Below are 14,052 nucleotides of genomic sequence, written 5' to 3'. Positions count from 1 at the left end.
ACTCCACCGCGTCCTCAATAGTTACCCAACAGGGCGCCTGGTGAAACTATTACCATAGCTCAGGCGGCTGGTGCACCTGCTGCCGAGCCCAGTGTGTCTGCCCCAGTGGCAGGCAGATTTAAACTCACCTCCACCCTGCAAAGACTTGGTGTAGGCCTAGAGTTGGAGGCGTAGAGTGGGAGATGTCAGGGGTAGTCTTGGTGTAAAAATGCTGTATTTTACGGCTACAAGTGGTTTGTTGTTTCAGGTTCTCCTTTTTACCGTGTTACTCTGCTTATCTAGCACTCTGTGTGTCAGTGTATTTCAGCGAGGGCGATGTTCATATTGCCTTCCAGGTTACATACAGATCAAAGCTGCATCTACATTAACCCACCGAGCTTTCTCACTTTCTGAGCTAAGCATGGTCTAATCGATAGCTCTTTACCCATCCCAAGAGAACTAGAACTTAACAAGTGACCTGCAGGTTACCTAGTAATCTCCCGACTTTCAACCACAGCTTTATGACTACAATAGGGTTACAACACTTGTGCTGCAGAGTACATACACACAGATCTCTGCAGCAGGTTATTAACCCCCTGATCTACCCCAATAAGATTATAACTGAAGAGCTCCAATTTGCATATGGTTTCTGTAATTTAAACCAGTGACCTGCGGATTGTAACCCTGGGCATAGTTTGCGTAGTCGCGCTACGCTACGCTACGTAAAGTGCACTTCGCACTACGCAAGCTATGCGTAGCTACGCGAGTTGCGTAGTGCGTTAGGGAAAATGCTGTTCGCACTGATTGCACAGCGCCGGATGCTTGTCCGCACTGTACAATCATTGCAAACGGCATCTTGCACAGTGCAAGCGGTCGTTTTCTGCCGCTGGAGTAGATTTGTACTCGAGCTGCAGTTTTCTCAACGCGGACTGGTAGTATCTCATTGCGAGCGGTCGCGAGCATACGCGACCACTCGCAATGAGAAACCTGACCTCCCCGCATTGAGAATCTCGCCGGGAGGATTATTTTCCACGCTCGCGATTGGCAACTTGATGTTGCTGATCGCGAACAAGGAAAAAGTCTCGCTGGGATGTCATTATGCTCGTTTGCGGTCGCCAACTTGACGTTGAGGACCGCGAGCAAGCAAAAAATGCCCGCTACGCTATGCTACGCATTTTTGCACTGTGCTACGTGCAATTAGCGTAATGCGAAGTAGCGCAAACTACGCAAGCGTAGCATAGTACTACGCCATGGGTTAGCGGATTGTACATTTCAAGCCCCAACCCATCCTACACCACTCTCTACAGAAACTGGGCCCAGAGATGTCAAGTTTCCCGGGTCCACACAAGAGTAACACATCCAGGCCATGTCCTTTCTTTGCATTCTGGTACTTGTTGTTCTGGGTTTATTGTGCAATAAAGAGGACTACGTGATACAGAGTGCAGAAGAAACCTGGACAGAAAGGATTAGGCGTGACATTGTCTTGACATGACAAAGTATATAGCATTCCTATACCACAACCTTCTATGGAGATGGTATACTGACCCTACAATCTTAGAGAGAGTAGGCCGCTTCAGCCCTTGGCTATATAAGTCTCTGAAATTTGACACCACGGATTTTACCAATACTTAACAAACATCAGTCCACCACAGCTGAATCTGCACTCATACAGAGCTCAGTCCGCTGCAGCTGAATCTGCACTCATACAGCGCTCAGTCCGCTGCAGCTGAATCTGCACTCATACAGAGCTCACTCAGTCCGCCGCAGCTGAATCTGCACTCATAAAGAGCTCAGTCCGCCGCAGCTGAACCTGCACTCATACAGAGCTCAGTCCGCAGCAGCTGAATCTGCACTCATACAGAGCTCTGTTTGCCGCAGCTGAATCTGCACTCATACAGAGCTCAAGCTCAGAATTATCTAATAAATAAATAAGTCATACCTCTATATACTGACAGCTGAAAAACACCCTAGGAAATATTTGTCTTGCCGAGTACCAATTAGGGTGACCAATATTCTTTATTTATTAACATCCGACATTAACACCATACACCAGTATGCGTACCATATTTTATTAAATGTGTTTAACGTGGAGGATAATGCTCCCCACCCCTCTTTCTAAAATGCATTAAATACCCTCACTTGTATATCCGGAGGGAAAATTCACTCCGTTGTGATGCACTCAAATTGTACAACATCCAGGGGAGGGTGTGGCCTTCTGATTTTCCAACACTCACGCTTTTATGTGCAGTTCAACTGTTAAGATTGTGGCTTGTTAGGGGTACTGACCAGGAGCGCAGCGAGGATGCATTAGTCCCAGTTACATGCAAGGAAAACGCACCCCCTGGACTTCTGCGGGGTAGCAAATACAGCATCTATCCGGGTTAAATGGGCCCCTAAGGGCCCTAGGCCCCTGTGCCAGTGCACCTGCTTCATCAGTGCCCCAGGCACTAAGAGGCAGGAAACGTAATATTTTGTGAAACAACCAACATTCTCCAAGACCTTCAAAAGATATAAATAGATTATATATAAGAGGGATGAGGATGTTTTTGTCTTTGAATGTGTTTACTAATCCTAGAGAAATCCTATAGAGACCTCACCATATCCAACTGAGAGCGCCTGTACCCAACTATTTACTAAAGAATACATTTATTAGGTGAAACCGCAGTACCGAAACCGCCCTCCTCGCTGCAACAGGCGACATCTGCACCCTACTGGACAAAGGAAAAACAGAAGCCCTCATCCTCCTCGACCTCTCAGCGGCGTTCGACACAGTCTCCCCCCGCACCTTAATACGCAGACTCCACGATGCAGTAATCCAAGACAAGGCCCTCAACTGGATCCACTCCTTCCTCTCAGGCAGAACGCAGCGGGTCTGACTCCCCCCTTCCCTCTCGGACCCTACACCTACCACCTGCGGAGTCCCCCAGGGGTCCTCCCTACGCTCTTCAACGTCTACATGGCTCAGCTCGCCCCCATCGTCAGAACCTACGGACTCAACATTGTGTCATACGCAGACGACTCTCAACTCATTCTCTCCCTATCCAACTAACCCAATACCGCCAGACAACATTTTCGAGAAGGCATGGAAGCCATCGGCAAATGGATGAAAATCAGCTGCCTACAACTAAACACCAACAAAACAGAAGTACTCATCATGGGCCCAATCCCCAATGCCTGGAACGACACCTGGTGCCCCCCCCCTCCGCCCTCAGAAGCCCGCCCACCTCCACAGACCACGCACGCAACCTGGGAATCATCCTGGACTCCGAGCTCAAAATGGACCGCCAGATCAACTCCGTCTCGTCCTCCTGCTTCCACATCCTCTGCCTCCTACGTAAGACCTTCAAATGGATCCCCCTCGAACACAGAAAGACTCACTCACGCCCTTGTCACCAGCAGACTCGACTACGGCAACGCACTCTATGCCGGAATAAACAAAAACCTCACCCGCAAGCTACAGAACATCCAGAACGCCGCCGCAAGACTGGTCCTCGACCTGCCAAAACACTGCCACATCTCCCAGCACCTGCGCACACTCCACTGGCTCCCCATCGAAGCTAGAGTCACCTTCAAGATGCTTACCCAAGCCCACAAGGCCCTCCACGACACCGGACCAGCATACCTGAACAGCCAACTCAAATTCCACGCACCCCAGAGGACCCTACGTTTAGGCCAGCTCTCCTACGCCATGGTTCCCTGCACCAGAAAGACCAGATCGGGAGGCCGTTCCTTCTCCTTCCTTGTGGCCCGAGCCTGGACCGCCCTTCCCCTCCACCTCAGACAGACAACATCGCTCCCCATCTTCGCAAGATACCTCAAAAAACCTGGCTCTTCGACAGACCTCCCCCCGCTTAACAAACGGCTGATTGAAGGTGGGTGCAGTGCTTTGAATGGGTTGATACTCACTAGTACTAAGTGCCGTCACTTTCCAATTTACTCCCCTTGAGTACCGCAGCTTTTCCATCTTCAGTGAGCGTAGGGGTATTCAGGAACATGGGGGCAGGGTAAGTGGCATGAGCTCATGAGTGAGCCACTCTACAACTTTGCATCAGCACAGCTGCCAACTCATACAGAGCCACTGTGTGAAACACGATATCAGCTCTCATCACACGTGAGGGGCCCATATCACACGGTGGAAGGGAAAACAAGCAGAAAACCACAGTAAATCGTGGTTTTCCAGCTCTTTTCCGACGCTTTGAACTGCTAATATCCTCTAAGGGGTTTTAAAACACCCCAGGACATCGGCACCCGCCTCAGCAAGTTTTTTTTAAGGGGGGGGGCAAAGGGGCAGGTTGGAGTTCAAATGTGCCTCCTAGGTTTTTCTCGGCATTAGGCCCCGCCCCTCCTCCCACTGTAAGATTTTTCTTCAGGTTGGAAGGAATGCATCAGGGTCCCTCTAAGCTGAGCCGCTGTGTGAAGGGAGGGTATACTAATACAACCTATGAAATAGAGAAGACACCTAGATAAGAGAGTGATAGATGGAAGAAAGAATGGGGGTGAAGATTAAAGCAATATTAAGCAGAAGAAAGGAGGATTCAGACAGGAAGTTACAGAGATATAACTACAGAAAGGAGGAGGGAATAGACTGATAAGAAAGGTTGAGAGACAAGGAAGAATGAGGAATAAGGAGATGGGAAAAGTACAGTTTTTGATTAAAAGGGAGTTACAAATACATCATTTTTGAGAGGGATCCCCAGGCCGGTTTAGACCTACTTAGATGATCTGTGATGAAGTCCAAGATATCGTGAGCAGGTGATATTCATTCAGCATTCTTTCCACCAACGTGTTGTTTGTTGCAGCTGATGCCCTAAGTGCACGCGGTGTTGGGTCCATGCTCCCAGTGCCACAGGACTAAAAGCTATACCTCAATGATGAGGCCTATGGAGGCCAAAACCAAACTTGGGTGTATATTCCCAACTGGAGGGGACCTGGTGTGGCATTCCAGGCTGGGCGGTTGCTACTGCAGCTGTACTAAGACTATAGTGGGTGCAAAGCGATGGACAGGAATCCTGCCCAGAGTGACTACCAGTGGCTAAGATTCATTCAAGCATTCCAGCCAGCACTGTGCTGATTTTTCCAGTTTTTAAAAAAAATCTATGGCAGGTGAGAGAATAATGTATCTCTATGTTCCAGTGTAAATTAAGCATTACTTGAAGAATTACGACAGGCCAGTTGCAAGTTTCTTCATTTTTTTTTTTATTTCCATCTGTATTTATTTTTTATACACCTCAATGTCATTTTATTAATTTTTAATGGGTGAAAAACTTAATTTGCATTTAACAAATTTTGTTAAAGATAAAGGTACACGTGCACTTTTATGTCTGTAGGATTTTGAAGCGTTGCACATAAATATATAATAAAACAATAAACTCAATAAAGCATTAGCATTGCAGCACACCTGCAGCTATTTAATCTTCCTTCCAAATTCTCATAAATGTGTTGAATGAACTGTTTATGCATTCAATATGCACAGCTTTGTGCATTCGTGTTTTGCCGGCAGTATTTTCTGTGCCAAAATCAGTAACAAAACGGAAACCGGGGCCCTTAACAATGTAGCGCCTTTTGTTATTGGAGAAGGCGGCGCTACACAATATCTCTTTTTGAAGTTATTTGTAACCATAGAGTGATCCTGTTCTCCTATATATGTCATTCTCCTGCCTGACGGTAAAACACTGAAATGCCTTCTATTTATCTCTCTGACAAACTTCTGACCACCTGTCCTTTCGAGAAAGTACGAAAACCTGGCTGTTAACACATGAAGCATTTCATCAGGGCCACACTGGAATTATGCGATTTCGAGATTGCATCATTTTCCACATAACTATGAATTTGCTGCATAATCCATCAATGGCTGCAACATTTGCAGATTTTTACAAAACAAATGTTGCAAGCTCAAACGGATCAAACGTTACTAAAACCTGACAACACTTGTTGCTGCACAGTGAAAGACCCTTTGCAAAGTTTGACTGGCCCCCTTTCGGTTGCTTATTGCTCTATTTAGGTGTCAAATAGGTACTGGTGATGTGAAACCTTTGCCCAGACAGTGCTAACCTGTGTAACAAAATATGGATATAATACTATCACAAAATGTGTCACATTACACCACATAATTTGACTTTCTTGCTGCATAATTTAGTCAACCTGCCTGATAATTAATGTGGTCTTCCCATGCCGCATAATTCCAGGGGCCCTGCATTGGATTAATCTTTCTGGTTGCTTTTATCAACGTCTCTAGCGCCGCAATACCTCGGAGAGGTCTCTGTTGTGCTTCATGTTTATTCATTCATTCATTCATTCCCAGTGCTGAGTACACTCAATCTTACTCAAGCAGTAGTGCTGTCTGATATGGAGCACTAGAAAAAACTTTCTAAAATGAAATGGAACGAAAAAACTACATTTCTCATCGCAGCATCCAAATCTCCCTCTCAAAGTTCTTCTTGGCTCCCTCACCGCCTCATTCCTGGGATTCGGTCAGAAATGTCTCCAGAATTGTTGAGGAAGATACACAGTTAGATAAAAGGCCCTTGGGTCTAGCTTACAACTTCCATCTGCCACTGGGGCAAAGCCTGTCACCAGAACACTGACAAACTGGCCCTGAAACTTAATAGCCCCAAAAATCATCCTTTGAGAGTTAACACAGGGCTCGGGCATTTCCTCAACATCCACGTGGATTCCAGTTGATCCCACCTGCCCCACTCGCGTGGAGGGCCTTCCACTCGTTTCAGGTACAGGCAGGGGTCAGGGCCCTGTGTTATCCGGAAAACAACCTGTGTATCTAAAAATAAACACACATCAAACAGTGCATTCCAAACTGAGAGCAACAGGCAACAAACACCCTCTGCACCTACAGGGCCTTTCGCTTCATTACCGAAAGGCGCCATGCCTGCCCAGCTCTGGTTTCACTTCTACAAGGAACTAATCCTCATTTATTTGTTTCCCTTCGAGGGTGAAAGAGCGCGTGCTATTTACCCAGGTCTCCAGGGACTTCCAGGGCTTCGTAGGTCTCCTGGCATTGGAACTCCCCCCTCTTAGACAATGGTTCTGGAGGACTCAGAGGGCTTTAATGTCAAATGTTACCAAATACTGTGCATGGGGCCCAATCTAGTTACACCCATGCCTCCAATCCAAAAACAAGCTATATACATACGTCATGCCGCCGTTGGACCTTACTGATGTGGTGACAACTCTCCTGGTTGTAAGAAAGGTCTCTCTCCAAAGTGTTGTTCCAGGTGTGGAGGGGCAGAGAATGGCAGTGCCAGAAGCCCGATGGAAGCGATACACCATTTTCCTTCACTGGATTATCTAAGGTTCACCGGCATTCACCTGGGTTGGCTATGATTCACTGGATTCAAGGGAGTAGCCAGAAAATTTAAATACCCCCCACTTTGATCCATCCCTCTGAAGCCATCAAGTGAGTGAAGCAAGCAAACTCTACTCACTCCAGAAGAGATCCCTTCATCCTGCCTTCCGTCCATTTATCGCCCTTTCATCCATCTTTTCATGTTTTCACCCATCCTTTCTCCATTCCTTCCGTCCTCCCTTTCATCATCACAGTCTTGCATCTATCCTTCCAACCCTCCACTCACACGTCCAACCATACATCCGTACTTTTTCCATCCATCCATCAATTCACCGTCCTTTTATCAATCCACCAATCTACCCTTTCATCCTTCCATCCAGCCGTCCATTCATCTACCCATTCATCCAGCCTATCATTCTAGACACTTTCTTTCACCCACCAATGCAAATCTTGCTTTACCCTTCCATCCATCAGTCCTTTTACATTTGCATCCATCCTTTCGTCCACAGATTCTTCCTTATTTTCATGTCCTTCCTTTCGCTCTTTCTTCCAACCCTCTCAAAAATGGCAGCATTCACAGCGAACGTATTTGATTCTATACATACTCCTATGGGCTTTAGTTCCGTGTTTTACAGCCATTGGCTTCTTTGACTCAGGAGCCTTCAAATACTAGCTTGAGACATTGTGAATGACATCTATGATTAGTCAATTGGAGTTTTTATTTTTACTTTCTTTTTATTGACTATTTGGATGTATCCTTCCGCCTCCACTGGAATGCATAGGGGTCTATTTTAGATGCAAAAAGTACATTCTGTCATCACACTTCTATTTCTTTATTGCGCCTCTGCAATGTATGCACTAAGATACCTTTTAAGCCAAGTCCCTTTAATTTTAGTAAAATTAAATATTATACTTAGATATATGGGCTTTCAGCCATGCCACTTCATCCATCAATCTGTTCTGTCAGTCATATTTTTCTTCTACAGCATACACGCTTATATAGTACTGTCTATTGGGGTATCCACTTCAGCAAAAGGTAACTCTTAGAGTGCCGGAGAGTATTGAACCAATAGGTACTTTTTTGAAAAAAGAAAATATTGATCATTTTGCCTATTTTAAACATTTGCGAGGTATCAGCAGCTTCACCTTCGCTGCTAATGTATAATACATTATTTTTTTTAGCAAACAAAACATCTAAAATGCTGCCCATGCGTGACCATATAAAGGTGGCTGCCCATGTGTGTGAATGCCTACTCAAGGGCTTTGCCAATGTTTGTTATTAATATGTGGGAGAGCCATTCTTAATTCGATTATCAGTCACTTATTATTATTCTTGTGATACAAATTCAAACCTGTCAATGTACTACTATTTAACCGTACGATACAAACTCTGGTCTTCGCTTAGCAGGGATCCACCGTTCACAGGTTGTCATTCACTATGCTTAAATTTCTAGGACCCACAATCATTGCTTGGATTGAGATGTACACACATTTCATTGGATCTGCCCGATTCCACAGACTTTTATGAGAAATTGATAGAATTTAAGACCTGTACACTGGATTAGTTGTTATTTACAGATCCAATACTGGTTGAAGTGAATACCTTGATTTAGTTGGCTGGCGCTCAAAGTTCACTTTAAATTGTTTGCAAGTCCTGTCCTCTGCCTCGCGTTGGCTGCAATTCAGGCTCCAAACATTAGATTGGCAGACATTCACGGCTGCTACCTTGGAATGGGTGTTGTTTACGCACGACTTAGAACAGGGTGCTCCGACGAGTAGCGCGGAGGTATCGGTAGCTCTCCGGCTACTCGTGAGTAACTCGGTAAGTGTAGCCCATCCTAGGTTAAAGAAAGGCTTTTGTTTGGATGAATTAGGTAGGTTTCCAAAATTGAAAAAGATGCATTTAAGAGTTAAATGTGTGTCTCTCCAGAACGGATAGCTGATGTTTGCAGAAATATTATCTTTAAGGCTGACATTTAAATGGTAATTCATGCTGCATTGGGGAGTCTTTTTATTGATGTTCTTTTTGGGGGTCATGGGCATTGCGTGTATGACTGCTATGGCACGTAGCGGTATTGAAAATGAAAATTGATAAAGTTTTTTTTTTACATTATTGCTGGTGATCTTGCTTGATGTACTGAGGTGGTGACTGCTAGTAATTCTACATGCAATGGCCGCTAATGGAATCTTGCCTGAAGTGGTCACCTTTGTAACATTGAACATTTGGGTTAGCAGTGGCCCCGGACGAATTCAATTGGACATAAGTAGCTCTTAGTATAGCAAGGGTTGGAGAGCACTGACTTAGAATATATTCAGCTCACTGCTACTCTTGTGAATTCTCAAGAGATTATTCAATCAATCAATAATCAGGGGTTTATAAAGCGTGCTGCTCACCCGTGAGGGTCTCAATTATTGTGTGTATTGTAGATTTCCTGGGGTTTTCAGACTATGCCTTGGTTGAATTAAAGGGAACAGTAACTACCTCGGATTGGTCGGTAGCCATGACCCTTATTTTGGAGCGGTTAGAAGTCACAGGTCCTGCCTTCAATTAATCATTAGTTGCAGACCCTAGTTTACATTGTTTAGGATTTATGACCCCTGCCGTGCACTGGCTGGATTTTGCAACAATTTCCATGGATTTATTGGGATTCACCACCACCAACTATTATTGTTTGGAATTCAGGATCCCTGTGATGGATCGGCTCATGACACCTTCGCAGGATTAAGCCGGACTTCACAAACATTAACGCTGATTCTTTGGAACTCAAGATCCCACTCTATATTGGTTGAAAATGAAATGCCCGTCTTTGATTAGTTGGAATTAATAACTACAAGCTTGGATTTGATGAAATTCGCAGCCCCTTTAATGGATTGGGTCAAATTCATGATAGGTCTGTTCGCCTGCACTGCAACACCTTAGATCGGTGCAAATTTATGGCCACCAGACATTGGTTTCCTGGTATTTCACTAGCACCATCTTGGATTGCTTGGAATTTACAGCCCTTAAAGTGGAATGCTTGGAATTCATAGCCCAGGCGTAGGTCTGAAAATTCTAATCCATCCAAAATGTTGTCTGTAGATTTCTTTTTTAATGCACACGCTTCATTGCATTTTCTTCACATAAGAAATAATGCAACAAAGAGATACTGAAGAGAAAATCCTTACTACTAAGATGAAGCTAACCTTAACGCAGAACATACGTTAACACGTATTACCATAATTGCATATTTCATCTATCAGCATACTTGGAGCACCACAGTATGTTCTTTACATGGGGGAACTGATGTATGTTCTGAGATTTATCTGCTCTCCTTAAACAGCATTCGAGGTCTCGCCCAGCCGTGCCCCATGCAGGTAAGATTGGTAGGGCCGTGGGGCCGTGTGTGGGGGGGGGGGGGTGTTCAACAGACGAGGACAACGAAAGGGAAATTAATTAATTATTTAATTTTCCCTTGCCATCGGTCGAAATGTCCCCCAACCCGGCCTCACCGCCCACCGCTCTTACCTGCACGGGCCGTGGCTGGTCTCGCCTATGCAAGTGCTACTGGCTTTACCAATGTGTTTTAGCCATGTTGTTGCCAGAATGGCTGCTGTTCAGCATGACCAAAAATTAGTGGTGTAGAGGAGAGTGGCACAGAGTGGAGAAGAGTGAGGCAAAATGGTGTGGAGTGTCATGGGGTGTCATGGAGTGGAATGGCATATATAGAACAGAGGGGCGTAGAGTGGAGTAGAGTGTCATACAGTTGAGTGGCATATAGTATTGTAGAGTGGGGTGGCATAAATTAGCTCAGAGTGGAGTGGTGCAGAGTGGACTAAAGTGGTATAGATGGAGTTACATAGAGTAGAGTGTCAGAGTGGAGTGACATAGAGTGGAGTAAGGTATTGTAGAGTGAAGGGGCATTGAGTGTCATAGAGTGAAGTGGCATAGAGTGGCATAGAGTGTTGTAGAGTGGAGTGGCATGAAGTGACATAGAATGTAGTGTTAGCATCAGAGTGGATGGTCATAGAGTGAAGGGTCATAGAGTAGAGGGTCATAGAGTGATGGGTCATAGAGTGAAGGGTCATAGAGTGAAGGGTCATAGAGTGGAGGGTCGTAATTGGAGGGTCGTAGAGGGAAGTAATGTGCCATAGAGTGTAATAGAGTGTAGCAGCATAGAAATGAGGGATGTAGAGTGGAGGGGCTGTATAGTGAAAAAAGTGTTTATAGAGGAGAGGCATGGAGTGGCATGGAGTGGAGTGGCATTGAGGGGAGTGGCAAACAGGGAACTGCATAGACTGGAGTAGAGTTTTTTAGAGTGCAGTGGTACAGAAGGGCATTGATTTCAGGTGCTTAGAGTGGAGTAGAGTGTATGAATGTGGTAGAGTGTCATAGAGTGGATTGGGATGGATGGAGAGTGTAGTAGAGTGGCATGTTGTAGAGTGGAGTTGAGTGTTGTTGAGTAGCCTAGAGTGAAGTGGCGTAGTCTAGAGTGCCGCAGAGTGGAATAGAGTGTTGTAGAGTGAATTGTCATAGAGTAGAGTGTGGTAGAGTGGAGTGGCATAGAGTGGAGGAGTAAAGAGTGGCAAAGAGTGGAGTAGAGTGTCGCAGAGAGAAGTATGCATGGCGTGGTAGTTCACTGCCATTACAGCCAAAACATTTTCAGTTGTATTGACCATTATATGTGCACAGACATACAGTTTTACTGATAAAAGTATACAGTGCACTGACAATAAGGTGTGGAAATGGCTTCACTAGTGTATTGATTTCCTTTAATCGTATTAAAATATTTGTTTCCAGCACATTTCAGAATTACAAAAAAAATGTGCTTCATTTGTACTTTCCTAATTCGAAAATATTCTGAACTATTTGCACAGTTCATTAACAGACATTTAACTTGTATTATGTGCTCGAAAAAAAGCCTTTCCTTTCACACCCCAAATGTATCAGATAAACTCTCTCACTTTGAAGTTAAAGCAAAAAAAGTAAACACTAAGCTCCAACGGAACACAGTCTGACATTTGACCTCTGCTTTTAATGCACAGCAAACGTGACAAGATAAGAACAAAATGTAAAGGCCTGTTTACAGAACACAAGCACTTGTGGAAGGATACAGTTAACAGCTGTGATGCACCGGAGGGACAAAGACATGCTGGACATCCTAAAACAAATAAAGCCAGCAAATAAAAAGCAAGCAAATGTACGTTAGAAACCACAAAGCCAGTGGTAAGCCATGCATTCTTAGCCAGTTTTACAATGTCCCCAAGAAGCCTTTAAAACCAAACAACTGCGCTGTCTGATAGGCTTTGACCTGAAAATGTAAATTAAAAGCCACATCAATCAAAGGTTGTGTGTAAACACGAACCAATCGATAGTAGGTCTTGCAAGTTTCACCCACTTCAAAATAAGAAAACCAGACATGTTTATGTGAAGTCCAGCCTAAGGGAAGGACTGTCAGTTCCAAACAATCAAAGAGGAAAGGTTAAAAGTCACAGCCATGTCTTGGACTGGTTGCTATTGTGAATGTCTGCTTAGATTTGTTGAAGTTCATGCCTCGTGGCTTGGATTGGTTGTAAATCACGTGACATTCCTCGATTCACATTTTTAATATGACTTATTGGTTGGAAACCACAGCCACTACATTGGATTGGTCGATATCCATCGGTGTTGTCTTGGAATGCTAGAAATGGGCCTCACCCAGCTATCACGCACTTGTCCTTCGCAGACTGCTCAGGGTTATGTTAATGCTTATCCAGTCCACACCATTCTCGGTCTGTGAGATATGACTAGAATTGACAACAACTGATCCATGGAAATTTCTGAATTGTACAAAAAGGGCACAAACTTCCATACTATATTGGTAGAAAGAGCTGTATACATGCTGCTAATATAAAATTACATGCTGACTGGTTTATCAATCCTTGTTGATTTTTTCATACATTTTCCAAATCCTTCTAAGAATATCACCGAAGAAGTCCAGGGCCACATTGGTCTCCGTTCACATTGACACAGAAAAGGCCATTCGTAGCCTCAGCAACGTCTCAACTACACCGCCCGCTATAAGTCATAACATTTGGAAGGAAGCCTTAATTGCAACGTTAGATATAGATGACCACTATAGTTTCAATGGACACTACCTCGAACTAATGATGAGACGGAGTCGGTGGTGTCCACTACAGAGGCCCACAGAGGTTGCTCAAGGAGTATGACCAATGTTGCATCCTCCGTGCACAGCCCTGTGTAACAACTACACCACCTCCTAATGCAGATCTGGGACTTCACACCTAGGATAGACCTCCTTAGAGGCTGTGTATATGGGACCGTCAAGTCATGGCCCGTTGGCCAGGGCTAGACACTACTATGAGAGGGCCGCAGAGGTGCTAGTTGTGAGACTATTTACCCATTAGTGTTGGGCAGCTCTAAGGAGGGGAGATCCGAGGAAATTGAAGGGACATGCCCACCAATGCCGGGCGCCTGCTCGAGGGAGAGATCCGAAAAGTCGTTTTTTGAGACTAGGTGTCCACCAATGCTTGTCACCTCAAAGCAAGACAGAGCAGAGGCGGTGGCAGCTGAGACAAGGGGCCCATCCCCCCTTTCTGGGATTGTGCATTTGTACGCACCTCTAGAGATTCTGTAGTTTAGACAACGAGCCCTGGGCTTTTGCCCAGCCCCTGAAAACACTCTAAGTCGACCCCCATGCATAGAGACAGAAAACACACATTCCCCTCACCTTTAAAGCCTGGAATGCTAGGATATGGGGAACATTAAGGGCCCATATGAGGAGGAGCGCACACAC

The 14,052-nt window shown here is 45.0% G+C and overlaps 1 protein-coding gene across 1 annotated transcript in view; it reads right to left on the bottom strand.

The window, feature by feature from the left end:
* The window catches only part of PTK6 (protein tyrosine kinase 6), a 188,536-nt gene that overhangs the window by 173,062 nt on the left and 1,422 nt on the right, over positions 1–14,052 (bottom strand). The window lies entirely within an intron of this gene.

This window comes from Triturus cristatus, chromosome 7 (assembly GCF_964204655.1).
Source record: "Triturus cristatus chromosome 7, aTriCri1.1, whole genome shotgun sequence".
In the NCBI taxonomy this organism is placed as follows: Eukaryota; Metazoa; Chordata; class Amphibia; order Caudata; family Salamandridae; genus Triturus; species Triturus cristatus.
This window is presented reverse-complemented; position numbering and strand designations above follow the sequence as displayed.